The sequence below is a fragment of the Macaca nemestrina genome, chromosome 7, assembly GCF_043159975.1.
Source record: "Macaca nemestrina isolate mMacNem1 chromosome 7, mMacNem.hap1, whole genome shotgun sequence".
NCBI classification, from domain to species: domain Eukaryota; kingdom Metazoa; phylum Chordata; class Mammalia; order Primates; family Cercopithecidae; genus Macaca; species Macaca nemestrina.
In genome coordinates, this window is record NC_092131.1 from 132249037 (window position 1) to 132276719 (window position 27683).

At 47.2% G+C, this 27683-nt stretch overlaps 2 long non-coding RNA genes across 5 annotated transcripts in view; one reads left to right on the forward strand and one right to left on the reverse strand.

Moving 5' to 3' along the window:
* Positions 1-4231: 4231 nt before the first annotated feature.
* LOC105487787 (uncharacterized) lies at positions 4232-13016 on the reverse strand. Of its 4 annotated transcripts, none has more exons than XR_011626398.1 (4): positions 12036-12992; positions 10507-10756; positions 9991-10220; positions 4233-8572 (listed from the first exon to the last, which is right to left on the reverse strand). It is a non-coding gene; the product is annotated as an uncharacterized lncRNA (long non-coding RNA). The 4 variants fall into 4 exon arrangements; XR_011626397.1 differs by having other exon boundaries at positions 11799-12991; XR_011626399.1 differs by having other exon boundaries at positions 4232-8602; positions 10507-13016.
* Positions 13017-13179: 163 nt separating this feature from the next.
* The window catches only part of LOC139364437 (uncharacterized), a 49507-nt gene continuing 35003 nt past the window's right edge, over positions 13180-27683 (forward strand). Inside the window, exon 1 of the long non-coding RNA XR_011626400.1 lies at positions 13180-13498. This is a non-coding gene — a long non-coding RNA (uncharacterized lncRNA). The remainder of the gene's footprint in view (positions 13499-27683) is intronic.

Consider the following 27683-nt stretch of genomic DNA (forward strand, 5'->3'; position numbering starts at 1 on the left):
GTCCAGTTTCTGAATGGGCCATCTGAACAGGGGTCGCTGGAGAGACCCCACGCTGCCTGCACATCTGATGGCATGGGAGGAGAGTGTGGGCACAGCCATGAAGGATTGTTTTCTCTGAAACACAGAGTGTGGAGTTGCCCTTGAACGTATTCTGAAGACACACAATTTTGGAGGAGGAAGTGAGGTTTGGCCTTCCCCACCGTCAGATTGCTCATTGCTTTCTTTACTCCTCTGAGTCTCAGTTTCCTCATCTGTACAGTGGGAACAACAAAAATCACTGTCCTCATCCTTCTCCCTCGCTCACTCTTGTGGGCCCTCATGCCCCGATGGAACCAGTCCTGGTTCCTGGTTGCCTGAGCTGGGTTCACAGTCTGGACTGACCTGCGGCCTGCCTCTCCAGAAACATTTGCGTTTGTATAGAGAACTGTTGGAGACTGACAAGGCAAAAAGATCAATCTTTAATGGTGAAATATGAGGCAGAGAGATGCCAAAAGAGAGAATACTCTGGTAGGAGGGAGGGAAGCACTCGAGATCTGCCTGGATAAGAATTCTAATCTCTGCTGCTGACTGTTCAGTTCCTCCTTCATGGGAGAAATGAGTCAGGCCTATCTTGAATGACAACTCTTGTTACCAGAATTCTCAGGTCATTTCTAGGGAAACTCTCCTTTAAGGGGTGTGTGTGGGGGCAGCGCTTCATAGGTACACGCGCCCTGCCTCCGTGCCCCACGTGCTCTACATTCTCCCCAGAGCTGACTCGGGCACAGTTCTGATGATGCGGTAACTCGTGCAGCCCACATTTCTCAACCTCGGGGATGGATGTGCTGCCTTGTTGTATTTTTGTTCTTTGAAAACCTCTGCATTTTCTTCTACCCATCTACCTCTTTAGCTGCTAATCTGGGGTGGTCTGAAGACCCACGTCGTGTGTTTATTTTATCATGTTTCCAAAGCTGCCGTCATAGCTCAGCGGGAGCTGCACCAGCCACATGCCTTTGTACTCAGAAACCCCCACATGGGTTTTGGTAACCAGAGCTGGCATATCCCCACTCAACAGCACTGTGTCCTTAGCCCACTGCCCGCCTGGCCTCCCCCTACCTCGCTGCCTCTGCCCTTAGTACCCTCCTGCAGGGTTCCTCCAGGGTCTCATCATGGTCCAGTCTCTGGGCACCAGCACAGTCCCCCTCATTCCCTACCCACGCTCACTGCCCAGCCCAAACCCTGCCTCCTGCCCTCTGTGCTTTAGAGCTGGCTGCTTAAACTCTCTGGACTATGGCCTCACTGTAACAACAAAGGATTCGAGAAAGCAGAATTTCCCAGCTCTGGATCCTTCCTTTCCCCCATCTCCTTTAGAGCATATCAAGAAAGAATGGCAGTGAATGTTGGCAGAGTGCTTTACAGTCTACAGAACATGAGCACATTCATGACTTTGTGTGAAGTCACTGGTAGCCCCTGGGGGTAGTTATTCTTACTATTTCTGTTTTACAGAGGCAGAGGCACAAACTGAGACTCAGAAGGGTTCAGTAACTTACCTAAGGTCACACAGCTAGTTTAAAGAAGAAGAAAAGAAATGGCCAGCTATGGTGGCTTACACCTTCAATCCCAGCACTTTGGAAGGCCGAGGCAGGCAGATAACCTGAGGTCAGGAGTTCAACACCAGCCTGGCCAACATGGTGAAATCCTGTCCCTACTAAAAACACAAAAATTAGCTGGGCGTGGTGACAGGTGCCTGTAATCCCAGCAACTTGGAAGGCTGAGGCAGGAGAATCACTTGAACCCAGGAGGTGGAGTTTGCAGTGAACTGAGATCCCGCCACTGCACTCCAGACTGGGCCACAGAGCGAGACTCCATCTCACAAAAAAAAAAAAAAAAAAAAGGATTGGGATTAAAAGTCAGGTATCCAAACCACATGCCCTTCCTACTTTAGCAGATGATGTCCCTCCCACCCAGTCAGGCTAATGGCTACAATCCTTATTGCCCACAGCAAGAAGAGACTTAGGGTGCAACTCTTCCCCACATCCTTGGGATTGGGAGCCAGAGGGTCACAGAGCATCACTACCACACATGATGTCTTGGACCTCAGGGAACTGTCAGAGGGAAGAATTATGATTTTAAAGCTTGTCCACATGTGCACCCCTCACTGGCCCGGGTGTCTTTGGAGCAGAAGAACTGGTTCTAATTGGCAAGGTCAGCCTAGGTGGTGCCCTGTCCTCTCACAGTGACAAAGCAGGGCTTCCCTGGGGCCAATGCCTGCGGCGACTCCTCCTGGCACACCTTTCCCAGTTTGCCATGGGTGTAGCCCAGGATCAGAAGCTAGTTACACCCTCCTCTGCACCTTGGTTTCTCTTTCTGTAAAATGCGGAATAATCTCCACTTTTCTGTCCCTACTATCCAGTAAGAGTGGGGGAGGACAAGACGGCACGAGCTGGTGTTTCTCACAGGACTTTGGTGCCTTAATTGAGGTGATATATGGATAAAAATATAAGAACAAGCATGGACTCCGGTGCTTCCTAAAAAAAGGACTCTAGAGGAGAAACTAATTCTCAGACACTTTCTGGGGAATTAAATTTTCTAGATTTCTAGAAGCCTCCTTGATATCAGCTCTTACGGCTACAAACCCTTCTACCATTCCAAAGAGAGGTTCTCTGAGACCACACCTGGAATGACTTTGCCAGTCTGCAGGGACAACCTGCCCGGGGGATAGGGCTGGACTAGGGTGACTGCAGGGGGCAATGTGAGGTGGACCTGGAGCCCCCATAGCTCAGGAGTGGCATTTGCACATCAGTCCCCAAGAGTTGTTAGGTTTAGCTCCTTTGGTTCTTTCTCAAAAGAGTCAAGTTTGGTAAAAATCCTGGAATTCATTTAACACGATCACAAGAAGGCGCATTAGAATAAAATTTGTACGAACAGCTGCTATTACTCCTGTGGGTACATATTCCTGCTCACCATGATCCAGCACCTCTGTCCCTTTAATAGAAAGCTCTCAGGGACTTGGTTTCCCAATCTGTAAAATGTAAGAGCTGCATTTCATTGTTGGGAGGTGAGGTCCCTTCTAGGCTAATCCTTGCTTGGGATAATACAACAAACAACAGATCCTTCAGGACTTAGGGGCTTGCATCCATTGAAGTACAGCAATAAAATATTTTTAAGACTGAAGGGAAAAGAGACTCCAGGTTTAGTGTGGGTAGGTGATGGGGCCTGGCTGAACCTCCTTCATCTCTGTTTCCCTTGCTCTTGACTTTCCCTTGGCAGTCGCTAACTTGTAGCCCTCTGTCACCACTACTCACAAGGACATTGGCCACCATATTACCCTAGTCCCCTTTCTGTAATTGTTGACTTCTGTACTGATTGTCCCCCAGTAATGTACAAGCTTTCTGAAGTAAGAGAACACATCTTCAGCTGTATTAGGCAGAGTTCTACAGAGGAATAACCAATACGCACTGTGAGATCAGATATAAATATATAGATGCATACATATATATGTGTATATGCATGCATGTGTGTATATAGACAGAGAGAAAGAGACAGAGACAGAGAGATTTATTTTAAGGAATTGTGTGGCTGGCAAGTCTGAAATCCACAGGGCAGGCTGGCAGGCTGAAAATTTAAGTGAGGGTTAATGCCATAGACTGGAGTCCTGAGTTCGAATTCCACAAGGCAGCAGGCTGGAAACTCAGACAGGGTTTCTATGTTGTAGTCTCAAGGAGAATTTCATCTTCTTTAGGAAACCTCAATCTTTGCTCTTAATGCCCTCAACTGATTGGACAAGGCCCACCCAGAGTATGGAGGGTAACCTGTTTTACTGATGTAAGCATTAATCTTATCTAAAAAATACCTATACCACCATGTCCAGACCAGTGTTTGACCAAACAATGAGTCGGCATACTCCACGCAAGCTGACATGCAAAATGACCCACCACAGCGCTTCTCGTGTCTTCGTGTACCCACCTGGTACATATGGGTACAACTGTCTGGCCCATAGGGGTGGTCAATCCTGAGTTGATAAATAATAGGAAGCTAGTCCTATGATGTGTCTTGATTTTTCTTTTCTTTTCTTACCTTCCTATTTTTATTAACCCAGGTCTTCTGCACCCAAAACTCAGCCTCATTCAGGACCATATTATGTTCGTACCTCGGCTGTGTCCAAGGAGTGTTGTCGGAAAAGTGGGACCTTGGAGGGGTAGGGGCCAAGGGAGAGTTTCCCCTCTGCCCTTCGAAGTTCACTGAAAATGAATTTACAATAGGCAGATTAATAAGAAGAAAAGGCATACAAATTTATTTAATGTGCATAAGCACAGGGGAATTGCAAGAACATGATGACCCAAACCCAATGAGATCCAGACGCTTATATACCCTTCTTCATCAGGGAAGAGGAGATGGAGGAGAAAACGGCTGTTTTGAGGGGTAGAAAAAATATATATATAAATTTTTTTAGATGGAATCTCGCTCTTTCGCCAGACTGGAGTGCAGTGGCATGATCTCGGCTCACTGCAACCTCCACCTCCTGGGTTCAAGCAATTCTCCTGCCTCAGTCTCCCGAGTAGCTGGGACTACAGGCATGTGCCACCATGCCCAGCTAATCTTTGTATTTTTAGTAGAGACAGCGTTTCACCATGTTGGCCAGGATGGTCTCGATCTCTTGACCTCATGATCTTCCCACTTCGGCCTCCCAAAGTGCTGGGATTACAGGCGTGAGCCACTGCGCCTGGCCCAGCAAATGATTTTTAAGAGGAATGAATGGACCCAATGCTCAGACAATGGTTAGGAAATAATTATCTTTGGAGATGGAGTGGGACCTAAAAACGGACAATTTGGGTCAATGCTCCGAAGTATGGGTCATCGGTGTGATGTTTAATTTTCAATCTCTTCCTCTGTGATAGGAGTTTTAATCCGCTGGGTAATGAAATTTCAGGGAAGGGATGGAAGGCAATTGTGTTCCTCTTTGGCCATCCGGTTTCTAGGTGAACGAGGGAACTTCAGAGAACAGCCTCGTCCTGTGTTTTGGGAGAGACAAGGGGTTGAGAAACAGGAAGGTAGGAGGGGTAGGGAAGGTCAAGAGACCTTGAGGCTACTTCTTTAGTCCAGCATGTCAAAGCATCATATTGAGGAGTATCATTTTCTGAGCCCCAACAGAGGTTGACACGCCTGGGTTTCAGTCCTGGCTCCCCCATTCATTAGCAAGGAGTTGAATCCCTCCGAGCATGAGTTCTGTCTGTGCAGTGAGGGCATGTGGCGCCCACATGGCGGGATTAGTGAGGCTGAGTGGGTTAAGGCCCAGCACAGTGCCTGCTGTGAAGGAGGCACCCCATCATTTTCATAATGATGATTTTATTGCTCTTTTACACACAATTAAAACTCACTAATTCAGACCTATCAGAGAGGGCAGTCAATGGCTGGAAAGTCCACATTAAAAAATAATTTTAAAATAATGTAGTTTTATTACTTTAAAATATATTACTCGGTCCAGGCTAATAAAGTGTTGCATAGCAAGCCCTTGGGGGACTTGCGTTAATGAACAAATAAGAACAATTTGAGGTTAGTCCATCCATTATTGGCGTGGAACAGGATGTCTCAGAAAGTATTTGCAAATGCCTCAAAACAAGGTATTATCTTCCATAGATTAAGTGTTTCCTTTGCAATCATCATGATGCATTTTCTTCATTCACCAGTTTCTCTCTACCTGGAAAGTGCTCCAGGCAAGTTCAGCACAGGACTGACCAGATTTTAACAGATTCTCACTCAGTGGTGACTGAGCATAAGACATTTCGTTGAGTTGGGTCAAGGCCCTTATTTTATGTTCTTTCCTTTCAGAGAAGCCTGTTTCAGGATGCTCATCTTGGCCTGCACCTCCCAGAGCTGGAACTGTTTCCGTCAAACAGCAAAGAGGCTGTGCTTAGGAGCTTGGGCTCTGAACGCAGACAGAACCGGGTTCCAATCCCAGTCATCCCTAAGATGACCTCCCTCACAGGGTTGCTAGAGGATTAAATTAGGTATACAGCTAAAGTGCCTGAGAGACATGAAATAGTCGTGAACGGCAGTGAAAGAGCAAGCCGTCCTGCAGCAGAGGCACCACCATATCTAGAGGTGAGTCAGAAAGGCACGTACACGGACCTAGTGAACCTCTGAGGCATAAGGAACGCTGAAGTTATTATTCCTGGTGCTGGGCCAGTCCTTGGGTGATGATGAAATTTGCCTCCAGATAGGCTATGATTCCAAGGCAGGAGCCTAGGAATTTACTGTCATTATTATTATTAGCAACAAAAATGACAGTTTATATTTTACAAGAGCTATTCAGCTTCTCTCAAAAGCTCCACTGAGACAGTGTATATTTGAGGAAGGTTGTGCAAGGGCCACGGTATTTGTTCCTCTGGAAATTCCAAGCGTGGACTGGGCTCACTCATCAGAGAACCCCAGAATTAGCTCAGCACCTGCAGAAAGGCCTTTTCTGAGTGAAGGTCTGAGTTAAGCCCTTGATTCTACTCTGCGTCAGGGCAGAAAACCACCAGCGAAGGGGAATTTCCTGGGAGACCCTGCGAACATGCCATCAGCCACTGTTTATTAAGCACTTAACTCTGGATGGGGGCTGGCAATCTGCGATTGCCTGACTTTATCCTCATTACATTCAGCCCATAATGTCAATGTCAGACCATTGGCCCGCTCACCCCGCTTCATCAGAGGAGGGAGCTGTGTCCCAGAAGGCAGGGGGGACTTGCTCAAAGTCACAGAGCTGGTATAAATAAACACAGCATGCCAGTCTTTTTTTTTTTTTTTTTTTTTTTAAACACAGGATCTTGCTCTGTCACCCAAGCTGGAGTGCAGTGGTGCAATCTCAGCTCACTGCAGCTTCTGCCTCCCGGGTTCAAGCGATTCTTCTGCCTCAGCCTCCCAAGTAGCTGGGACTACAGGTGTGTGCCACCATGCCCAGCTGAATTTTGTATTTTTAGTAGAGTCGGGATTTCCCTACATCGGCCAGGCTGGTATCAAACTCCTGGCCTCAAGTCATCCACCTGCCTCGGCCTCCCAAAGTGCTGGGATTACAAGTGTGAGCCACTGCGCCCAGCCAAGCATGCCATTCTTTAGAAGATGTTCTCTCCTGGCACATCTCAGTTTCTACAAAGGCCCCCAGCCCCTCTTGGAGACCCCTGGGGCAAAGTTCTCTCACCCTTCTTCACATACCCCTAACAACTCACCTGCCTCTCTCTTAGAGCCCCTCTCCCACCCTTCCTTGAATTCTGGCCATGCTCATGTGTGCCATAGCTCCCCCAGTAAGACAGCCTCTGAGTCTGGTCTGACATTGTCTGTCCTTAAAGAAGGCACTTAACACATATTTGTCAACTGAATTAATAAGAATTTCCCACAGGGCCTTGGAAGCAACTTTGTACCTGTTTGCCTCTGCTGGATGACCCACTCTGAACACAGCTACCTAAAAGTGGAAGGAGGGAGGCCGGACGAGGTGGCTCACGCCTGTAATCCCAGCACCTTGGGAGACTGAGGCAGGTGGATCGCTTGAGCTCAGGAGTTCGAGACCAGCCTAGGCAACATGGCAAAATTCTGTCTCTACAAAAAAAAATTTAAAACTTAGCCAGGCATGGTGGCACATGCCTGTAGTCCCAGCTACTCAGGAGTCTGAGGTGGGAGGATTGCTTGAGCCCAGGAGGTGGAGGTTGCAGTGAACCGAGATCACATCACTGCACTCCAGCCTGAGCAACAGAGCAAGACCCAATCCCCAAAAAAAAAAAAAGAAAGAAAGAAAAATAGCTGAAAGGAGGGACTGTTTTGAGCTGAGGCAACCCCAAAGACTGGTGACATTCCCTGGGTCTCCCCTGCCAGCCTCGAGTCATACCCCAAGAGAGGCTGGGACATGCCTGTGAAACAGGATGCTGAGCAGCTGAACACAGTTGACTTGAGCCAGCCTAAGTGGGTTTCTGCTCCTTGCAACGAGAGGCCTGAATAGAAGTCCCTTCTTCAAGGGAGTGGGCATCAGCTCAGAAAGAGGATCCCATGGGAACTGACTTGGCTGGTGACCAAGGCCCTACCACCAGGGCACCCTGCCCACGTATCCCAAGCAGAGGGGCCAGAACAAGCGGTGTAACTACTGTGCTTGACACCCAGGGCGGGTCTTTTTTTTTCTTTTTTTTTTTTTTTTTTTTTTTTTTGAGATGGAGTCTCGCTCTGTCACCCAGGCTGGAGTGCGGTGGCGCGATCTCGGCTCACTGCAAGCTCCGCCTCCTGGGTTCACGCCATTCTCCCAGGGCAGGTCTTTTTATAACTCACCAATCTTCCATGCAACAAAATTGTTTTCTGTAAAAAGCAGGAAATGAATAACAATAGTATGGGTGCATTGGCTATGTCCGGTGGCATTTCTTGAGAATTTTCATTAATGACACCTGATTTTAGAGGCACTGTATATTTTTAAATACATCCAGATGTTGTTTCAGTTGCTTCCTCTTTGGTTCTTTTTGCTTTTTGTTGTTGAGCTTCACTTAAATTCGTACCATTTCATGTTGGTACAGGTACTCCACTTCAAATTTCCCGAGAAATTCAGAAGAATTGTGAACAAGTTGCTGGTTTCACAACACTGCAAGATACTGCAAGTTACTACAAGTTCCTACAGGACAACAAGGCACAATTATTTACTAAATTGTGTTTAAATATACCTATCAGTTTGAACTTTGATCCTTTGGTTCCTTTGGTGACATTCTAATACAATAATTTATGTAAATAATTATTCAGAGACCAATGAGAGGATTTAATAAGTGCAAAATGTTAGCAAATGGTACAACATTGATAAATCCATGATCTGGATTTTGTTCTGTCATTTTAAAATAATTAAAAAGTAAGTTTCAATTTTAAAAACATTATTGAATTCAGTAAAAAATTCAAGCATTAACTAAAATATACACTTACGAAACACAAATATTACACCTCACATTTCACACTCCGTTTCATTGTTTTAGATTTTAAACAAAAATAAACTCCGACGGCCACCTAGAATGATCAAGTCAGGCAACTTAAGTCACTTTGTTTCATCTTCACAATCACTGTGCTATCATTGTTCATTTTGAATCTACTTTTTAAATGCAACAATATTTGATGCCAGATACCAGATACAAATTACACCTGAAAAGGATGTCATTTTAGGTTTTGTGTCCCACCTAAAGGGTACAATTCTGTACCCTGACAACATTATTCTAGAAATAAATGCCTATGAGTGAGTCTGTTTCAGGAGCCAACTCTACAACTAGGAGTTCCCCCAAAGTAACTTCCATGTGCAATAAAGTGTTTATTAAATGATAAGTATTAAAATTGTCCTAAGCAGAAAACCAAACACCGCATGTTCTCACTCATAGGTGGGAATTGAACAATGAGAACACTTGGACACAGGGTGGGGAACATCACACACTGGGACCTGTCGTGGGGTAGGGGGATGGGGGAGGGATAGCATTAGGAGACACGCCTAATGTAAATGATGAGTTAATGGGTGCAGCACACCAACATGGCACATGTATACATATGTAACAAACCTGCATGTTGTGCACATGTACCCTAGAACTTGAAGTATAATATAAAAATAAATAAATAAAAATAAATCTAAAAAAAATTAAATTAAATTCAAAAAATAAAATTGTCGTAAGGTCAGGAACGGTAGCTTATACCTGTAATCCCAGCACTTCCAGAGATGGACGGGCAAGAATTGCTTGAGCCCAGGAGTTTGAGACCAGCCTGGGCAACATGGTGAAACCTTGCCTCTACTAAAAAAATACAAAAATTAGCCAAGTATGGTGGCATGCACCTGTAGTCCCAGCTACTCGGTAGACTGAGGTAAGAGGATTGCTTAAGCCTGGGAGGTCGAGGCTGCTGTGAGCCATAATGGAGGCCACTGCACTCCAGCTTGGGTGACAGAGTAAGACTCTGTCTCAGAAAAAACAAAAACAAAAACTGTCCTAACATGAAGCTTATATACTTATCATCATCATCAATATCATCAGCACTTACGGAACTCCACAGGACCTCAGCAAGTGTTTACACATTGGGCCAAGGAAAGAATTTTCCTGGAGAAGGATTTTGCCACTGCCACCATCTTGAAATTCTTCATTGTTTTGGAACACAGGGCCATAGATTTTCATTTCTGCACTCAGCTCTGCTCTGAGCCCAGGGCCATAGGGGTTCTTGGAAAGACATGGCAGATGGAAGAAGTGGAAGGCATGTGTGCACAGTAGAGTGCCCTGCAATCATAGAGGATGATTACTCCTGTCCCTACCTCTTGGCCCAGCTTCCCATCAGCCAGAACCCTGGCAAAACAGGGAGACCTTTGGCAGTCTCTTAGCCCTCTTCCTTACCAATCCTGGTTCCCTCCTCTCCCCTTATGCCAAATACGACTAGAGGTCACCTCACAGCCAGGCGCCCCTCCCAAAGACAGCAACTTCCTTTACCCTGCAACAACCAACCTTCACCCCATCCCCAAAAGGGTCTTTGGCCAGAGGTCTGATCAAGCCCATTGAGGGTACTCACTCTAAGCCACCCCATTGCCTGAGCTGTTTTCCTTTTTTTCAAATGAAGCTTGCTCTTTTCTGAGTCTCTCCAAGGTGGAGTGTGGGAGGGCAGTGTTTTCTGTAGCCTCTGGCTCGTGCCAAGCACCACACTGGTGCTCTCAGACTCTTCAGTTCTCCTCACCCACACGAGCCCAGTGAGGTAGGCCTTCTTATTCCATCTTGCAGATGAAGAAACGATTACTCAGGGTTGATGAAGCAACACCCAAGATCTCATGGAAGGAAGGAACAGAGATGGAAATAAAATACAAGACTGTGTAAGTCCAACAAATATGTCATATCCATGCCACCTCTGGGGTCTGATCCAGCCTCTCAACAACCACCATCATCCCTCAACAGGCAGGTGACAGTGGCGAGACAGCCCAGCCCTGCACCAGGCTCGTCCATTGCAGTGCCATTGCTATGCAGAGGACACAAACCCCAGACCTTGACTCCTCCTTACAGACCCTGAACAGCTGAAATCTTCTGGCTTCACTGATACTTCCAGCTGCCTGAGCTTTGGCCCAGACAGTCGCCACAGCAACCACAGGTAGGTCTCTGCAGCTGCAGCTGAATGAGCCAGCAAATATTTATCAAGCGCTGTGCTAGGAATGGTAGGAGATGGAGTGACTTTACTCAATGGTCCAGTTTTAAAACACTTTTAGTAATAAATACCCTAAAAAAAAGAAGGGGGGAGAACATATTTTAAAACCCTATTGCTTTGTTTCCCATCCTGAAAGCCATGAGGTAGACAAAATAGTATTGCTTTACAAGCACAGACTTTGGAGTCAAAGACTTTTGGGTTTGAATTCTGGCACTGCTGTCACTAGCTACGTGACATTGTGCAAACCACACTCCTCTCAAAGCCTTAGCTTCCCCTTTACAACACGAGAATGCTTACCCCTGCCCACCTTAGAGGGTTCTTTAAAAATGAAATGAGCTAATGTATAACAAAGAGCTTTGTTGACTGTGCAAATGTTAGGTTGTTCTTTCAATAAACATTTATTAAGCATTTACTCTGAGCCAAACCCTGAGTTAGGCATTAGAGCTTCTGAAATGTAAACGACCTGGGTTCATTGGGATTCACCCTTTTTATTTTTTTTCGATGAAATTCACACAACATAAAATTAACCATTTTAAAGTGAACGATTCGGTGGCATTTAATCCATTCACGATGTTGCACAACCAACACCTCTCACAAGTTCTAAAACATTTTTTTCCTCACCCCAAAAGAAAAGCCCATACCCACTGAACACCAGCCTCTTTTGAAGGTACCTTTTCTCTCGCTCTGCTGTGTCCTTCCCGGGAGTTGGGTTCACGGGCTTGATAATATCCTAATGTCCCTCTCATCGTCTATGACTCCAAGCCAATTCCCACATCCAACCTCAAGCTTCACAAGTCGAAACCCAGGCTTCTCTGCCAGCGCCGGGGGAAACAGAGCCCCTAGCCTGCCATTTTTAATTATACCAGGGCTGGATGAGCAGGTAATCGCTGTGCATTTCAGTAAATTACCTCTCATAAAGGGGCCATCATGTTTGCTCATGTGCCCTTCTTTCCTGGAACCAGCTCCCTGTTTGCCAACATTGTATCTTCCCAGCAGCCTGTGCGTCTGGTGATCGTCCTTTTAGGCAAGCTGGGGGACAGTCAGGTGCAGGGGGAGGGGGTAGTGTTTGCGCAAATATTGGACTTGGCCACACTTGCTGTTCGTATCAGGAACCCAATTGGTGTTATTGATTGACAGATTCGGGGACCAACTGTTTAGAAAGCTGAGCCCCCTCGGATTGGGCTAGGTGTTTCGGCAAACAGCCCTAATGCTGGGCAAACAGGGCTGTTGGAAGAAGTGCCCAGCGTGTTAGCAGAGCAAACCAAGCACTGAGCAAACAGCTTAAAAGAATGTGGCCACCTCCACATAACCTCAACCGAGGTATTGATCCCACTGGAGGAGAGAGAGGGGCCGAGTAGGGAACAGAGAGATACAAACCCCGGCAGAATGTAAATGTTATCTTTAAGCTGCGGCTGTCAGGGCCCTAATGGGCATCTGTTTGGAATTTGTCTTCTTGCAAATCTTTAAATCCAGGTCAGGGCCAGGCACAGAATTTAATAACAACTTTTCAGAGAGATCGGGGCTTGCGACTGATTTCATTCCCCATAAGCCCAACTGGGACTCTTCTGTTCTTCTTAAAGGCAGCTGCCTTGCATGGAAACTTGCTGGGTGCAAGTCCCAAGCTAGGAAGAGATAAATCTTCTGAACACTGGTCATAAGGCTACAGGAGAGAATAAGAAAATTCAGAAATAAAGGTGCTTACTGTAATCCCAGCACTTTGGGAGGCCGAGACGGGCGGATCACGAGGTCAGGAGATCGAGACCATCCTGGCTAACACGGTGAAACCCCGTCTCTACTAAAAAATACAAAAAACTAGCCGGGCGCGGTGGCGGGCGCCTGTAGTCCCAACTACTCGGGAGGCTGAGGCAGGAGAATGGCGTGAACCCGGGAGGCAGAGCTTGCAGTGAGCTGAGATCTGGCCACTGCACTCCAGCCTGGGCGGCAGAGCAAGACTCCGTCTCAAAAAAAAAATAAAAATAAAAATAAAAAAATAAAGGTGCTTACTCTGACCCCTGAGTTGTCCATACATGAGAGCCGGTGGAGTGGAAAGAATCCTGGAATCAGAGCCAAGAAATCTGGGCTGCAGCTACTGGCTCTGACTGGCTGCCCCTTCTGTCTTTACCTCCCTGACCTTCAACCTCTGTATCTATGAACTGAGGGATGCAGTCCCTGCTGGGCATATTCAGGGTCAAGCCAGACAAGCCCACTCCAAGGTGGGAGCACACTCTGCAGACAGAAAACACTGTCCCAGTTTAAGGAATCGGGATATTTGCTGAGAGGCACTCGGCGGTGCCCCTCCTGAGCCTGAGACCTTCTGGCATCACCAAGTTTCAATGGAATGGACCGTGGCTGTGGTTATCTATTTTTCTAGGTAGGTGACTGTTAGAATTTGGGTGTCCTTCCCCAAAAGCTAGATGGGTGAAGGGAATATATGTTGTTTGCAAATTCCTTGAAAAGTCAAAAAACCATGATTGCTTACTTGCTGTTATTTTGAGAGAAGGTCTCACTCTGTTACCCAGTCTGATGAAATCTTGCTCTGTCACCCAGGCTGGAGTGCAGTGGCATGATCATAACTCACTGCAGCTTCAAGCTCCTGGGTTTAAGTGATCCTCCTGCCTCAGTCTCTCAAGTAGCTGGGACTGCAGGTGTGCCCTGCCACACTCGACTAATTATTATTATTATTATTATTATTGTAGAGACAGGGTCTCACCATGTTGTCCAGGCTGATCTCGAATTCCTGGCCACAGGTGATCCCCCCACCTCGGCCTCCCATAAACGATGGGATTATAGCTTGAGCCACCATACCCAGTTGCTTGCTTTTTAATATTTTTGTAAAATAATAGGGTTAAGAAAAGACTTGCCCGCTGGGTCCCAAATGAGACCAGAGGACTGTGATTGAATGTCACCTCTGGTCCACAATTTCTTGCCAAGAAAAAACCCACAGCACTCCTATCTTCAACTAGAGGCCATAGCAGTGTGGGTAATGCCAGGATATTACTGGGCACTGCATTTTACAAGAGAACAGAGGGAACTTAAAACCTTTTGGCCATCTCTGCCTCTCGGTATCTGGTCTCATGATGATAAGAAGAATCAGAGAAGGCTATGACTCAGAGAAGGAGCCATCTATTTTGATGGATCTTTAAACAGGGGCTTAACAGGGAACAGCCACAGCTTAAAGATTACATTTATGGAAGCATACAGGCAAAGTTGTCAAGAGCTCGGGCTTCAGAGCTCAGTGCCTGGGGTAGAATCCCAACTCTGCCACTCACAGTGTATTAGGCAAGTTACCTAACTTCTCTGAACTTCAACAACACTTCTCCTTGTGAAATGAAAATAGTACCCCTGGAGGGACTGCCCCTCAGTGCAGCACCTCACCTATGATAAGCCCTCAGTAAATAATAGGGACTTTTATGGTTATTTCTGTGATGTGGGCAGGACAGACCCTAGACCCTAGTGAGAAGGAGCTGTCATTGCCAATATGTGACTGCAGAGGATGCCTTGCTCCCAATGAGGAAATCCACCAGCCTTCCCTAGAAAACCTACCATCAGAGCCTTTGTCAGCACCGAAATTTTACCATACAAGTGGGGGAGACGCGCACTTGGTTTCAAGTGTGTGGCCTGTGAGAGCCGCTCAGATGGGCTTCCTCATCAGAGGGACCTCTTTAAGGCTTCCTCCTCTTGCATCAACCAGCAGCCCTGCCCTCAGCTCGAAGAGAAGTCTGTGGGGTTTGAAGACAAAGTTATCCAGCATAGAGATGGGCTGATCTACTACCTTCTGCTTATAGATGGAGCAGTGGACACCCAGTGTAAGGAAAGGACTTGCCCAAGGTCACAGAGGAGGTCAGCGGTGGCACAGGTTTTTTTGTGGCAATAAGAAAATGGGCTGATAAGGCTGGGTCTTTGAAGGCAAAACCACTGACAGGTTATCAGGAAGAAGTTTAAGCTTGCCTTAGAAGTGGAGCAGATGGGGAACCCAATTCATCTCCAGCAAATAGTTATGAATTAGGGTTTCTCTACAGCAATTAAAAACAAATAAGTAAATTGTACCTGCGTTGGCATGCTTCCTCTCAACCTACTGATATACCTACCCTCACTGGAAACGTCTATCTCAACTAAGGTTGTTTCAGAACCTTTTGCTTTGGGAACAAGGGCATACAAACACTGGGATAATTTATGATGGTAATTTATGATGTGTTAAGTAGAGATAACTATATTTCTCCAATCTGCGTGGCCTAACATCTGGTTAAGTAAGGAAAATGGGCCTGGAAGATATGGTATTGATGATCCCCCTCTAAGGAGAAGTCTTAGCCAGGGTTGGGTACATTTGGTGAGCGTTGAGCCACGGCCAACCTGCTTCCGGGCCCAGGGCACTCCCATCCCTGCCCTGACGTGGTCCCACAGAGCTCAGGCAGAGGCCACAAGGTTCCCAGCCCCCATCAGACCCCAGCTTTGCCCCACTCCTGCTCTCTTCCTGGCTCCATGGGACAGTAGCATGCAAACTATGAACCAAGAAAAAGTGAAAAGCAAAAAGGGGAAACCTTGTTAAAACCACTACTGGTTTTTTGTTTTTTGTTTTTTGTTTTTTTGAGACGGAGTCTCACTCTGTCGCCCAGGCTGGAGTACAGTGGCGCGATCTCGGCTCACTGCAAGCTCTGCCTCCCGGGTTCACGCCATTCTCCTGCCTCAGCCTCCTGAGTAGCTGGGACTACAGGTGCCCACCACCACGCCCGGCTAATTTTTTGTAATTTTAGTAGAGACGGGGTTTCACCGTGTTAGCCAGGATGGTCTCCATCTCCTGACCTCGTGATCCACCCACATCAGCCTCCCAGAGTGCTGGGATTACAGGTGTGAGCCACCACGCACAGCCAACCACTGCTATTTTTAAGGGTCAAGGAAGGATGACTTGACCTGCCCTGGAGGCAAGAAAACAGGTCACATGCACACCACACCCCTTTCTCCAATTGGCCTAGGGTTACAGACTCACTTCTGTTAGACAAAGACCTCCTTTCCAGAAGAGAATATGCTGGGCCACTCTGCAGATGTGGAGGAGTTTGGAGTAAGAGTAGGTGCCCCAGACATTGGACCAAGCATTCCACAGGTAGAAGGCTTGGAAGCTGGAAGCCCAGTGAGCATGGTTAAAGGTTAAAGGGATCAGGGAGCCTCAGCTCTGGAGTGGACTAAGATGCAGGTAGTAACAGCTTAGAGTGGGTCTCTAATCGCATCTAATCCACTCTGGACTCGAGGATCCCAGAAATCCCTTACCAAGCACTTTCTTTGTCTTACCTGCAGTGACTACCTCCCTTTCCCTTGGAAAGCCTAAGTTACCAGGCAGTGAAAGAACTGACCCCTGACTGTGCTGCTGTAAAAGCTCCCATGCCACACTGCTGCTTCTGAACATGCAGGCCCTTAGCAGTACCCCGTTTCTCACTCCAGAGCTCCACTCACAGTTACCAACTGTTTACAGGAAAGACAATGAGACTAAGTCCCCTGAGAGAAGGGGTTCATTATTACAAGTCAGGAAAACAGAGAGTTACAGTATGCTGACCCCCTCTACCTGGATACACAGTAACTAGTGTTGTTTTTGAAAACACCCAGGTTAGAGCCAGGTTTACATTTGACAAGCGTCAGTTAATTACAACAATATTATGAACCACACAACAGCATCAGCATGGCTGATGAATCATTGAAAAGGCTGAGTGACTCTTAGAATGCCCAATTAATGATTCACCCTATAAAAATGCATCTCCACACTGGTGCCCAGATCTGGCTCATTATGTTAAAATCTCTTACGCCACTTTGCCTTCCATACAGACTCTAAATATCTTCAGAACTTTGAACTTTGAAATAAATAAACATGAATACGCACTAACCAGGACTGGCTTCATGGGCACGCAACCTGTACAGCTAGTTATTCAGGGCCGGAGCTCCGAAGGGCACCACCCCCCGCTTGGATGAATGCTCTCTTGAAATTCTGAATAATTCTGGAACAGGGAGCCCCAGCATTTCCATTTTGCACAGGGACCTGAAAATGATGTTTCCAGTCTTAGGCTAAACTCTTAAAGAAGAAAGCAACAGAAAGTGAGACACAGGAATCCATACATCAAGCCACTTTTGCCCTCATCTGAAGCAAAATGCCCCACTCTTTTAAAATTCTGAAAAAGAGAAAGGTGCGGATTTTTTTTTTTTCTGGAGGAGGTGTTTCATTACATTAGAAATCCCTTATGAGTAGGTCTGGCCCTGTCCTCTAAGCTAACCCCTCTCCTCCCTGACCACCCTCTGCAGTAAAACTCTCTGACCTGCCATGTCTGCAACCTGAGGTTGAGGTTGAGGAATAATTTCAGCTGCCCTGAGATAACAGAGAAGTCAGAGTCCTTGCTGTTTCCTTCTCCATAAAATGAAAGAGCATTGAGGGGGCAGGGGAAGGCAGAAGGGACTAAGTCAGCCTTTCCCAGCCCTTTCTGAGATGTTCAAAAATGTTCGCCCAGAGAGGGTCTCTATAGCAAAAAAAAAAAAAAAAATTGAAAACTCTGGGTCAAATAAAGTTAGCTTTCTGAACTGGAGGACTTTCTCAGAATCTTTAAAGAGTGGTAGAGTTAATGGGAATGGTGTGACTCTCCAAGCCTGGGTTGACAGCACTTTCCAAGCTCATTCTACCATAATTGATGGTACAACCCATCCACCCTGGGGAGTATTTACCATCAGGCTGAGGAATCTTGGACTTCAGAGCCTCTCCCCTCCCCTGGTCGTTGCAGAGCTCTGGAAGTACCCCTACAGAGTGTTCGCCTGGTCATGTGCTTGGCTAAAATTTGCAGAAGTAAGATATTGCTGTACCCATTTTCTTTTCTTTTCTTTTTTGAGAGGGAGTCTCACTCTGTTGCTCAGACTGGAGTGCAGTGGTACAATCTCAGTTCACTGCAACCTCCGCCTCCCGGGTTCAAGTGCTGTATCCATTTTCTTAAAGAAAGGTCCTAAGATTGTGTGAGCTTTGGGCCTCACAAAATGCACATCCTCCTCTGCATCCATCTTCACATCTGGAGGCACCATCCTTACGTCATGCCTAACATCTTAACATGCGCCCACATCCCCCATTTAATCTAATTTATAAATAACTGTAGGAGTTGAGTTGGAGCTGGCATAATGTCATTTGCTTAGTAGACTCATAATTAAACATTCTTTCATATTGGTTTTGCTCAGTTGCAAGGAATGTTAATTTTGGAGGCAAAACTTTTTAAATTTCCATGTCACGATCATTTTCTTAGGCCCTGGGAAAGCATGTGAGCCCTGAGGACCAGGCCTACAGTGTGGGATGGATAAAATAGGGCTGCACTCAGCCAGCCTCCACAGTTCGAGAAATTCCATACTCATAGTGCGATACTGATTATTTTCATGGTCGTTTCCAATTCAGTGGAAATGTCAATTTAATATCTAATTCAGACTAAAGAGAGATTGGAGTGGTTGGGGGAGTCGAGTTTGGATTGCAGAAATTGAGCTTTTATTATTTTCGAGAAACAGCAGGTTTCCTTGAACTAGGTTAACAAGGTGTTATCTAACAAGACCTTAGGGGGCTGATTTAACGGTTAGGACAAGATTGTTGTGTAATTAGCTTATCAACTCTGTATATGTAAATGAAGGCTTTTAAAGTCCTAGGAAAACTGGCTCTTGCTCTTAAGTAATTTAACTGTTTCCCCTTGATGCTCTTCATTCTCTCCAGCTCGGACACTTCTTTCCTTAATTAAGCATTTATAGAAGTCCATCTTGTGCGCAGCACTGTGCCTAGGGATTGAAATATGAGTAAGACCAGTCCCTCCTCTCCACCAGCCCATGATCTAATCAGAGGTCAACAAACCTTTTCTGTAAAGGACCAGATGGTAAATACTTCAGTTTTGCAGGCCATCTCTGGTGCAATAATAACCCGACTCGGACTTTCAAGCACAAATTCAGCCACGGACAACGTATCAACAAATAAGTGTGGTCATGTTCCAATAAAACTTTATTTACAAAAGCTACTTGGGCCATGGTTTGCAGACCCCCTGGTCTAATGAGAGAAACAAAAATATAAATAATTCACTATGCAAAGATAGAAACTTAATTCTGTGCAATAATGGAAGCCCTAGCCAAATGCTGTGGATTCACAGGGAAGAAAGAAGTAATTGATTTCCAGGAGAGGCCAGAAGCTTCCTGGAAGAGGTAGCGAAGCATATGGAGCCATTCCCTCTTGGTTCAAGCCTTTATGGTCCCCCAGTTGCTTTGTTCTTATCCATTTTTCCTCCCCATTGAGGCCAAGGGCTTCTGTGACCTGGCATCATTTTGTATCATTCCTGGGGCCTAGCTAAGCTGTGCGCACACGTCCTGCCTGCAAAATCACAGCTTCTGAGTCAGCATCCAGTCAAATAAGGTTGATGCTGTTAGAGCAAAACTCTGATTGGGCTCTCACCCAGGCTTCAGATAAACACTTCTTGTTTGGAAAACCATGGTGCCTTTGAGGGGAATTAGACAATGTAATCTCCTCCTGCACGCAACCTCTGCTCTAACTCCTTTATTGTTCTTCCAGACACTTTCTCTTTGCATTTTCAATATCCAAATGCCATTTAGTTTATTGAGGCTTGTTTGCTCAGGGCTGGGCAAATAAAAGAACAAAGGAGGCTCTGAGCATCACCCCAGCCTTTGCTATCACGGGCTCTCAAGGTGAGCTTAGCAGCCTTCAGCACCAATCCCCTTAACAGGCTGTGGGCCAAGGTCGCTGGAGATGTAAGATGCAGGGCTATAAAGATGGGATAGGAGACAAGGCACTTTCTAAAAGGACTCCCGATAGCATATCTCCAACTCCACCAGGAACTAGGAAAAGGATGACACCCTGGCAATAACAGCAGGTAAATGAATTACTCACCCAGTAAAACTGATGGAGCTGATAACAGCAAGACCCAGAGGTTGCTGGGTCAGAGGTTGCATCAGGAGATGGCTTCGGAGACTTAGGCTGTCCATCACCTTCATCAGCCTTTCTCCAAGACCTCTCCAAGTCCATATCCAATCTACCTAGGAGCACAGTGCGCTCGCTGTGCCACCCAGGCAGGGGCCACCCCTAAGCTCCTTCTCTAGAAACACTCTGCAGCCCCCGCTGCCCACTTGTTCCTGGAGTTCACCAGTGGGGGACAATGCTTGTGAGTCCCCCAATATTTGTATGACCCTTGGGGAAGCTAGAGGAGGACAAATCAGAGAATGCTGGATCCAAAATATGACTTTTCTCAGGATATCAAATCCAGTTAGCACCAGCAAGCACCTTGCCCCCCACTTTGAACTCTGCAGGCTGCTTTCTGACCTGTAGGATGAACCTGCCACTCAGCCTGCCTGCGGCTTATAGCTCCTAGGAGTACAACTTCCAGCCACTGCTTCTGGCGTGAAAGCTCTCAGCTCAAGCAAGGGAGGCAGAGTTCACACAGGGAGGTTAGGAATCTGGTTCACTGACCTATACGAATTGCCACCAATAAAGAGCCTTTCTCTTAAAATGAGGAAGAGAAGGAAGAAGAAAAGGCAGGGTAAAGGCAGAATCGATTCATATCCAGCCTCTGGGACTCTTTTGAGTCAATGGTCCCAGAACTGTAAAGTCTGTCTGTAAAATCTGTATTGCAAACAAACGCTTCCAGAAAAAGGTTGGGTGAAAAATCCCTCAGTCTTTTTCATCTTGGTGGGAAGGCCCAGGTGGTCAGATGACTAGGGGTGTAGAATAATGAGGATAGAGGGGCCCTGTCTAGGGCTCTCCCAGGTAAAGTCAGTTCCTCATCACTGGCTTCTCATCAAGGACGGTGTAAAAGCCAACGGCGGCGTCTACTTCATCCCCTCAAACAGACCCTTCCAAACCCAGGACTAAAGCTACAGAAGGAAGGAGGGAGGGGAGATGGCTTTGCTCCTGGCTCAGCTTCCATTGGCTGAGCTTCTACTGTGTGCCAGGCGTGCATTATGTCTTTTAGTCCTCTCGCACTCCTAAGTGACGTGTGATGATCTTGTTTTACAGATAAGGACACTCACAACATTTTCCCTAGGCCCTCCTGCAAGAAAGTGGCCAGGCTGGCAGTCAGCACAGGCCTGGCCTCAAACCCACACTCCTGCCACCAATATACTTCTGCAGAAAGAGAAGAAAGGTGTGTTTAATGTAAGGGTTAAATGTGTGACAGGAGATGGATGAGCCTGTGGGGGCTAAATTGACTTGCTAGGGGTTAGGAGAATGGCATCCTGACTCGTTCCTCCTTTCTGATCCCCACTTACCCATGCATACTCTTGGTTGGCCCAGGGGATGCTAGCCTCAGCCCTTGGGATCCACTCCCACTTCATGAGAAACCAAAACCAAATGTGGGGTCCTGCCTTGGCAAAGGTGAGTGACAGGCAGAGCTGGGATGCTCTGTGCCCATGGGCCCTCAATGCTCTGCACCTCCTCTCCACCACATGGGCCCTTTGATTCATTTCTACCCCTGCATCCCTCACAGGGACCTTCTTGGATCAAGTCACTGTGCCTGCTAGCCTCTCCAGTCTCCTCCTCTCTCCCGGGGCCTCTGAGACTCTGGGTCCTAAGCTGGAAGCTTCTCATAGTCCCACAAGGCTCACAGCCAGGCCAGCCCACAGTTCTGCCTCAGCTAGGGTGGGACGTGTGTGCTGTGGCTGGAGAAGACATCTGACTCTGCAATCACTCCTCAGTCTTATTATTTGACTACCATGCCTCCCAAAAGAATAGCAAGTGTATATCCAGTCCTCTTCCTGAGACAGAACAGAGGGGCAAGAGGGTTTATGGTTAGGCACTTGGAACCATAAACGTTTCCCCTTCAGAAAAAGTGGCAGGAAATGGGAGGGAGCTCATTTGTGGATGGAGATCATAACTGGATGTGGTCAGAGGGACCCCAAGAACCCAGTCTGTTCGCATGGCTGCGTGGTCATTCTCCTTCACAGCCTCTCTACATATTGTCCCTGATCTATCTCCACCAGTGCTTCCCTACTTGCCTTCTCTTCTCAAGGCCTGAGAGCCACTTCCTACTTCTTTATGATTTCTGTGGTCTCCCAGCTTCAGCCTGCAAAAGGCCAACTGTAGCCTTGCCTCTACCCACAGATATCATTTCAGAATCTGTCTCTGACTCCACCTGCCTTATTATCTCTGGTTTTCTTAATTCAAATTCCCAAGAGCCTGAATCTGCTTGGCCCATCTTCTCACACCAAGCCACACACTAAGTTACTGGTCACTCTGTAGATTGATGCTGCTGGGTCAGGTTCCCAGCTCTGCTGGGGTCAGTCGGGTCTGAGGCAGATACAGTCACAAGGCTGCAGTGGCCCAATGGCTTTTTCTTGCCCATGGCACAAGATACAGCCAATTTACTGAGACAGCGTTATTGCAACAGAGAAAGAATTTAATAAACACAGGGCCAGCTAAACAGGAGACTGGAGTTTTATTACTTAGATCAGTCTCCCTGAAAAATTCAGAAACAAGGGTTTTTTAAGGATAATTTGGGAGGCAGAGAGCCAAGAAGTATGGAACAACGATTGGTTGGGTTGGGAGAAAATCATAGGGGGTTGAAGCAAGTTCTTCCCCCTGCCTTCAGTTCCTGAGTGGGATCACAGAACCAGTTGAGCCAGTTTACCCATCTGGGTGGTGCCAGCTGGTTCATTAGAATGCAGGGTTGAAAAATATCTAGAACACCGATCTTGGGTTTTACAGTAGTGACGTTATCCACAGGAGCAAGTGGGAAGGTTAGGAATCTTGTGGCCTCTGGCTGCATGACTTCTGAGCTGTAATTTCTAACCTTGCGGCTCATTTGTTAGTTTTACAAAGGCGATCTGGTTCCCACGCAAGGAGGAGGTTTATTTCAGGAAGAGGCTGTTACCGTCTTTGTTTCAAAGTTAAACTACAAACTAAATTCCTTCTATATTTCACCCAGCCTATGCCCAGGAATGAACAAGGGCAGCTTGGAGGTTAAAAGCAAGATGGTGTTGGTTAAGTCAGATTTCTTTCACTGTCATAATTTTCCCATGTCAGATTTTTCTCACTGTCGTAATGCTTGCAAAGATGGTTTCAAGGCTGACTGGGGACAGGGGCTGAGAGTTGGCCTTTCCGCTTATAAGGGTCTAACAGACTTTCTGAGTTGCTGCTCACCTGATGGAAAACCTCCACTCCATCCCCTCTTAGGTGTGGGATCTTGGACAAATCACTAAAGCTCCCTTAGCTGCAGTTTTCTCATCTGTAAATGAGGAACTGTCTATAAGCAGCTCTCTAGCTTTGATTTCAGAGTTGTGAGATGCAAATAAGCACCCAGCACAGCACCTGACTGAAGAGGAGTCCCTCTCTCTCATCCAACTGCAGGCAGGGTGGGCTGCATTCTTCAGAGAAATTTCCCTGCCGACTGCCCTCCTACTTCCTCGCCACCTTCCCAGAGGTTACCCGCCCACCCTTCATGCTCTGGCTCCAGGATATCCCTTCCAGGAAGCCCACCCCAGTCACCCTTGCTGTCCGCAACCCCCTCTCAGAACCCTACACTACTTTCAGGCAGGATCACACAATGTCAAGTTTAATAATACCCTGTCCAATCCCACAGGCTCATTTCTCCACATGAGTTCATTCTCTCTCCAGAGTGTGAGCTCCCTGGCTGGAAACCATGCCTTTGCATTTAACCCCCTAAGGGCATCAAACAAGGCTATACAAACAGCGAGTGCCTCCAAAATACTTGCTGATATACATTCCAAGGACATAAAAAGGGCCTAAGCCCAGCTTCCTTCTCTTTTAAAAGAAGGCAGGACAATGATAATAACCACTACCTGTAAGGCAGTGTGTATTTGGTAAAGACTTGCTACATTCATTGTCTTGATTAATCAGCAACCCAAAGAGGAGAGTGGAATTCATCCCACAATGCAAGTGTGAATACTGAGAACCAGTGAGAGTCCGTGATGTGCCTGAGAGCACAGCTAGTAAGTGGCAGAGTTGTGATTTGAACCCAAGTCTTGCGACACCAAGCCCATTATTATTATTTATTTATTTATTGTCATATGGGGCTGTGAGCTTTAAAAGCCAAGAGAGAGAGGGTTCAAGAGGTGGCCAGTAGTTTTGCTATAGAGAAAACTGCAGCCATTGGGAAATAAGCAAATAGTTTACACCTAGATGCAGAGAGCACAGAGAAGGCAAATTGCCACTGGCTTCAAAGAGGCAATGGAACTTGGACATGTGGAAAGAAAGAGAGGCACAGGAGGAAGCCGAAGGCATCTGTGGGTGCAAGTGCATGGCTAGAGCTAGCTCAAGAGGAGTGTTGAGTAGAACACAGAGCCCAAAGGGAGCAATGTAGTGGCAAGCTACAAGGGAGCCCAGGACCCCAAGCTGGGGATGGTGACGAGAGTGTTCTCAGGAGGAGAGGGACAGTGAGAGATTCTTGTGAGTGATCACTCCACAGGACGCAGTGAGGGGCTGGCTGGGTCTGGAGCAAGTTAAAATAAGCCAAGGTCATTCCAAGCCCACAGCCAGAGCCATTGCTAAAATGTAGTTCTCATTAACCAATATGGGAGTGGCAAAAATTGCCACTGATTTTCACTGGGAAGGAAACAGGCAGTATCACACGATGTCAAATTTAATAAGATCCTGTCGCCATGCCCTATCTCATTACTCTGCACATGTTCATTATCTCCCCAGATTGGTGTTAGCTGGCTTTTGGAAATGATGTTTTCTCTTTTATCCCCCACAGCTCCTTATGCAGGGCTGAGCACATAGAAGGAGCCCAGCAAATAGCAGTGGATATAAATTTCAAGAGTATAAAATGGTCCTAAACCCCAGGGTCAGTGGAGGAACATTTCAGAGAAATTAGATATCAACTCAATCTCTTCCTAAAAGCACTTTGCAGTAGCAGCCAGCAGCATCCAACAACACCCAGCAATGAAACTGCCCCTCGAGGTAGAGAGTACCCCATCACTTGAGGTATCCAAGCAGAAACTAGACAACCATCAGAGGCTCTGTGGAAGGAATCCCTGCATTGGGAGGGAGACCAGACCGAACAGCTCCTACAGCCCCCTCCATCTCTCAGACGCTATGGTTCAAAAATGCAGTGGATTTGGTCTCCAGTTTCATTGGCATGCCCCATTCAGAAATAGCCAGACTGACTTAAAAAAAGAAATCTTGGTGCCTCTTTCTGTTTCTTTCAAACCCTTTAAATGTCAAGTTCCAGACCACTGCTTTGCCTTGCCGGGTGGTTGGATACCAAGCCCATGAGCACTGGATTTAGAATAGCACGCCTGGCGTGGCCGGAGGAGGAGTCTGACTTCATGCATTCCTAATGCACGTCTATTTTTACAGCCATGAGACACGTCGCCTTCCCTCGCTGTTCACATCAATATCACACAGGGACGCTGACACAGGGCCATCTGTCCCCGCAGACGCGTTCTTTTGGGAGGGGAGGCAGAGGGAACGGGAGGGGGATAGATATGCATTTTTGTTCTAAGTCTGAAAATTGATTTGGGATGTGATAGATCCCAGGCTTGAGCTGGCCAGAAACGTCTTTTGCCAAACCCTGTTGGGTATAGTGTCTTATTTTTTCATCTCCTTCTGAAGTTTAGCACTGTCGGCCATCCACCCAAGTAATCATTCACTCACTCACTCACGCACGCACTTGCCTGTGGCGTGCCAGCTCTGGGCCACGCTCCCTTTTGCCATGTTTGACTTTTCCAGAGGCCATGCCTGCAACGCAACAGGGTGTAGAGTTAGGAAGGGGCATGACCCGGAGGGTAAACAGATGAGGCAAGTCTTTGCTGAGCACCTGTGGTACGTCCAGGGCTGTGCCCAGTCTGCAAGTCCAACCAGGGGCTTTTCCTTAAAACAACCGTCCGTGTGTAAGACAAGAGATGAGTCCAGACTCGATGAGTCCAGCCAGAGAAGAAAGGGCTTCTTGTGTGCTGGAACAAAAACAAAGTGGTCTCAAGAGAAATGAGAGGTCTGGGTTTGTGTGGCTGTGGACCCCAGAACCTGGCCCAAGCTGGCTCCTCTGGGAGAGCCCCACACTCTGGGAAAGGAGCCCTCAGAATGCATCTACACAAAAGAGCCCCACTGGGAGCTCAGCCCTTGACTATGGATTCAGGTTTCCAAAGGTTCTGGGGCCCACCAAAGACTCCCTCCTCTGGTAATGCAGCCACTTTTCCTTTGACATGGCTCCCCCAATTCTGGTGGTCCTGAGGGACCTGTCAATCATGCAACCCTACCTTCCATTGGTAAAGGTCCAGTGCCAGGTCCAACCAGAGTACTCTCTGAAGGAAACTACAATGATTAATTCAGGGAGGCATGGGTGATCCTGGTGAGGCAGTAAGAGGCTGCCCTGGGACTTTTCTGCCAGAGGTAACAGGGAAAAATAACCTCAATTGTTATTGCTAAATTGAGAGAATATGAGTCTGAAACCACCAGTCACCAGCTTGCCTCCTCCACAGAAAAGACTTGTATGAAGGATAAAGCCAACGGGAGACCACAAAAGCCAAGAGGAGAAAGATAGAATCTGATGACTTCACCTGACTCCTGGTTCCACAATGTGAAACCAGCCCGTGAATTAGCTATTGGTGAGAGCCAAAAAAATCCTTTCCGCCCTCTCTTTCAAACAAATTTGCCTTGAACAGTTTACCCACCAATTGGCACTTAGAACTTCTTGGCCAGGTGGGGCATTAAGAGTGGGATCTCGAGCTGGGCGTGGTGGCTCACGCCTGTAATCCCAGCACTTTGGAAGGCAGAGGCAGGCGGATCACGAGGTCAGGAGATCAAGACCATCCTGGCTAACACAGTGAAACCCTGTCTCTACTAATAATACAAAAATAAAATTAGCCAGGCGTGGTTGTGGGCACCTGTAGTCCCAGCTACTAGGGAGGCTGAGGCAGGAGAATGGCATGAACCCAGAAGGTGGAGTTTGCAGTGAGCTGAGATCGCGCCACTGCACTCCAGCCTGGGCGATAGAGCAAGACTCCGTCTAAAAAAAAAAAAAAAAAAGTGGGATCTCGGCATTACTTGTGTTCACCCTCCGAGGATCTCCAAATCCTGCACTGGAATGTGTACTGGTGCAGAGGGCAGCCACCAGGGTCCCTGTTCCACCCATTCCAGACCTGATCAGAGATGTCACCCTCCAGGGCCAGCAGCCACAGGCGACGGGGCATCTTTGTGAGCACCCACCCTAGACTCCAGCTGTCCCTGACGTGGCAGGTCCCATTGGTGCTGCAGCTTCCAGACCAGTGAAGCATCCTCTGGCCTCAGGCAGCTGCCACTTTGTTTCAGCTCTGGGAACAGACTAAACTGACCCTGTGTGAAGCTAGGAAATGCCTGGACATTTGGGAGAAGGGGGTCTGAGACAGAGACGAGGCTCCTAGGAAATCTGAGTATATGTGAAGCTGGGAAATGCCTAGACATTTGGGAGAAGGGAGTCTGAGAGAGAGACAAGGCTCCTAGGAAATCTGAGCATGTAGGGGCTTAAACCCTGCTCTTTCGACCATTGCTAGAAAAGGCATTATTTACACTCAGACCATGAAGCTGGTTGCCCCAGGTCTGCTGAACCACAGGAAGAAATCCAGTTTCC